Below are 4,826 nucleotides of genomic sequence, written 5' to 3' on the forward strand. Positions count from 1 at the left end.
TCTTCCTGGCATTCTCCTTATCTCACCTTCATTTCCCCAATCCTGCTCATATACACCAAGGAGTTTCTACCTCTTCTCTAGCAGTTCTAAAAAAAATAATGAGACAATGGTCAGCAACTGCTGAGTAGGAATGTTTACTGGGACAAATCTCAGAGGGTCTTTGTTCTATACTTTAGGGAACTATTTGCTACTGTCAGCCATATGGATATAAATAAGCAGCACACAGTAAAAAAGATATGTCCAGCATGGATCAAGAACACATTAGATATTCATGCATTAGCTGAAACTTTATCTCTCAGCCCAGGCAATGGCCCAGTATTGACACTATTAGCCTCACTATACTAGAAAACCCAAGTGCAGGGATATGACTCTTTACCCTTCAGAGTCCCAAAGAAATGCCTGGCACAAAGTGGGTAACTGTGGGAGATAAACTACACTCATGGCCCCTTTGCCATGTGACTTTCCAGTTCCTCTTACCAAACGGAGAGTCTACCTTTCCACCTGTTGAGCCTGGGTTGAATTTGTAACTTGTTTTGGCCAACAGAATGCAGCACAAATGCTGTGTGCTAATTCCAAGTACAGGCCCTCAGGTCTTGTTATTTCTGTTTATGCTTTTGTGCCTTTGCCTCCACTGTGAGAACACACTTGGACTAGCACCCAAAGATGTGAAATCAATGGCAAAAAGTCATTATCCCCTTGGTTTTCCCTGCCTAAGTCAGATTACTCAATAAATCACTGTACCCCACTCCCCTCCAGTGGACTCCAGATGTGTAAGGCTAGCCAAGATCAGCAGAGCCCCTCAGTCTGTCCCCACATGGCTCAAGACACATGAACAATAAAAGTTTATTTTTCATTGTTTGATACACAGAATTATTTTTACTATACACCATATATTTAGTGGTAGTGCTGAAATATAAAAAGGACAAAGAGAAGGAAGGACATTTTCATACTTGTTAAGACATTTGCCACATATGTGGTAAACCCTTCGTGTTTGACATATGCTTCTTATGCCAAAGGGCTCTCAAGGAATAGATGTGGAAAAGGAAAAACATCTGCCCATCTGAGTGTCATAAATATCTGGAGGAGAAGATACCGGACAAAGGGAGGGAAAGGTTCAAAAGTAGCATCTGTGAATCCTATGTAGCAACTGGCACCATAAATCTTATGCCTGGAAGTTCCAACAGACCCACAAAATGAATTTCATCTAAGCCTGGAGACCCAAGCTCATGTCTATGAACTGTGCTGGCTTCCTGCCTTCACACCTACACTGAGCCCTGACTCCTTCCCCTTTATTCTTTTTTTTTCCCCCAGAGAGAGATCATTCTCCCTGGTAGACAAGTCAGAATTCAAAGAGCAATCAAGTAGTTCTGCTTTCTCTCTCATCTGTTAAAATCTCCCCCAAGCAGTCCTTTCCTTGGTCATCCACTTATTTTTTTTCCCACAATTGGAAGTTAAAAGCTCTTTTTAGTTGCCTTGAGTATGTTTCTCAAGCTTTGGCTCTTCTGTGTTTTAAATTAAGTGACATAGTTAGGAGCACTGGCTCCAGAAACAGACCAACATGGGTTTATATTCCAGATCACCAACATAGTAACATGACCTAGAGGACATTCCATAACCTCTCAGAACTTTGATTTCCTTTTCTCTGACAGGAGAGATCACCATATCTACATCAGGGGTTTGTTGTAAATATTACATGAAAAAAATGTAACCAAATATGCTTCACATAATTCCCGCTATATATTAGGTATATAGCAGATACCCAATGCCCCCAAACCAGCATGATTCTTTAAGTTCATGGCCATTTTTTTTGAGGTGGGGGATAAGTGGGGCTTTTTAAAAATTCATTGTCACTTTTTCTGCTATTTATATGCTTTTCTTGATATCTCTGCTTTTCAGAGAGCCCCATACACAAATACAAGATTACCTATCAACACTTTTCTTCCTTTTAATCTTCATTAGAATCATTCTATACCAATCCTTAAGGCAGGATATTGATCAAAATTTGACTTTTCATCCCTGGACAACAGGAAGCCACACCAACATGAACCTAGCTCTGGAATTATGAATAATGAGGATCCTGAGATAACAGTTGTCAATGCCTGCCTGCTTCCCAGCTAGCCAGTGGCCTTCCACTCACCTTGTGATCTATTCCCTGGGCTGTCAGTCACTAATAGGAAGCTCCACTTCTTTCTGCACCACCCAGGTCTTCCCAGAACTTGCCCCATGCAGTTCACTCTCATATTCTATCTTTCTTCTAGTCTGGTCCAACCTTTCCCAAAGCACCATTCTCAACCCAGCATGTGGGCCTCATTGCCAGTTCTCTTATAATGGTTAGTTTTATATGTCGACTTGGCCAGGCTATAGTATCCAGTTATTCAATGAAATACTAATCTATATGTTTCTGTGAGAGTATTTTGCACATATGCTTAATATCTGCACTCAGTTTGAATTTAAGTAAAAGAGATTATGATTAATAATCTGAATACACTTCATCCAGTTAGTTGAAAGGCCTTAAGAAATCCTATCCCTAGACTGTAACATGAACTCTTACCCAAGAATATGCAGTCTGACAGTGCCAGACTTCAGACTTGCCACCCTTACTGGTTCTGTCCTTCTGTTCCCCTGGTACAATGCTGGCAGATCTACCCCTCCCAAAGGCACTACCACTGACCATGCAGTCAGATCCAAAATGACCAAAATCTAAACTGACTTCTCTTCTAATTTACGGCAAGAGTAACTAGCCCCTAGTCACTAGGTAAATTGACCAGGCTGACTGTCCTGCTATTATTATCAACATCAAAATCCAATAACAGCCCTGGCTGGTGTGGCTCAGTTGATAGAGTATTGTCCTGTAACACCAAAATGGTGGGGGTTCAATTCCCAGTCAGGGCACATACCTAGGCTGTGGGTTCAATCCATAGTTGGGATGCATATGGGAAGCGACCCATCAATGTATCTCTTTCACATCTATGTTTCTCTTTCTCTCTCCCTACTCCTCTCTTCTAAAATCAATACACATATTTTTTTAATTTTTAAGAAAAGCTAGTAACATTTCACTGAGCCATGACTATGGGTCAGGAATTTTGCTAAGCACTCTTAATGCATTATTTTATTTAATCTTCATAGCACCCTATATGATAGAAACTTATTCTTATATTTCCAAGGACGTAATTGAGACTCAGAGCCTTTATAGATGGAGACTGACTAAGGTCAGCCAGCTCCTGAGAGCTATAGCTGGAATTCACACCTGCTCTGGCAATATCTTTGTCCCAGCTTCCATAATCTCTTGCTTAGGCTACCACATCTGTGTCCTGGCTCACAGTCTTACCCTAAATCCATTCTTTTTACATAGTAACTATAGTGGGCTAAATGGTAGCTTCCCAAAAGATATGTCCACCCAGAATGTGCAAATATGACTTATTTGGGGGAGGGAGCCTTTGCAGATGTAATTAAGGGCCTTAAGATAAGATCATCCTTGATTAGGATGGACCTGAATTCAATAACAAGTGTACTTTTAAGAGAAGAGAATGGGAGAAGACACCCAGAAGGGAAGTCCATATGAAGATGGAAGCAGAGATTGGAGTGATTCAGCTACAAGCCAAGGAATACCAAGGATTTCAGCAAACACCAGATACTAGAGAGTGACTCAGACACCAGCCTGTGGTGTTTGTGGCATTATGGATGATGGCATTATGGACACCAGCCACTACCAAGTCCTGTGGAGACAGAGGGACAGCATGGCTACTCTCTCAAGGGGAGAGTGCACCGACTCTTGCCTTGACAGGTTTTTATTGGGTTTCAATTTGCACAGGAATACAGGTAAAGTTCATTAATCATTATCAGGCAGTAGGATCAAACAACAGATAGCGTACAAAGAACTACGAGGGCCTACTCTGAGTCAGGGTCTGTTAGCTAAAGGGCTAACTTTGAGGAACAAACTATTTTCTGCTTGGACCATTATCATTTAACTGAGAGCATTCTTAGTAAAGCAGGTTTCACAGGATTTTATATATTCTTTCTCAGGCCTGATTACCTGGGGAACCCACCCTTTACAGCACAGGGCTGCACTGCCTGTCCTTGTTTCAGGCTTAAGTCAGGCAAGAAAAGTAAGGCAGCCAAGAGATTAGGCGACTTCTCACAGGCAGAATGAGGACTCAGTCTTTGTCAAAGCCGAGGGGCAAGGGTCCATCACCCCCTTTTTCCATAGCCCCCCAAGTCCTTCTCTGAGGCCTCCACATGATCATGCCTGTCTTAGGTCATTCCTCCCGTGAGGAATCTTACCTGTCATTGGCTAACCAATCAAGCACTGGGGGCCAGGCAGGGTGAAGTAAAAGGAGCAGAGGTGGTGCCCCTGCCAGGGAGATAAGCTTTGTCTCCTTAGCGGCTTATGGTCTGAAGGTCACTCACTCAGCCTTAGCCATGGGGTGGTTACAGCTTCTGAAACCAAGCAGGGTAGTTCCTAACAAGAGAAGAATGGAACAGTTCCTCCCTCAGAGCATCCAGAAGAAACAAAACTGTGGATACTTTGATTTTGGACTTCTAACCTACATAACTGTGAGAGAGTAAATTTCTGTTGTTATTAAGAACCCTCTCCCCTCCAGTGTGTGGCTTAAATTTTTGCATTATGGCAACCCTAGGAAGCTAATTAGTAGTTTAAAATAGTACTTGAAACATGTAAATCAGATCATGTCATTTTACTAGTAAAACTGTTCAGCAGCATCCTATTACATGCAAGTATAATACAAACCCTTTAAGGGGCCCAAAAAATCTCCTTCCCACTGTATTCTGCATTGCTGTCCTCCTAGTTCCATCCACCTCAGCCACAC

Source organism: Artibeus jamaicensis, unplaced genomic scaffold (assembly GCF_021234435.1).
Source record: "Artibeus jamaicensis isolate MK-2021 breed Jamaican fruit bat unplaced genomic scaffold, CSHL_Jam_final contig_464, whole genome shotgun sequence".
NCBI lineage: Eukaryota > Metazoa > Chordata > Mammalia > Chiroptera > Phyllostomidae > Artibeus > Artibeus jamaicensis.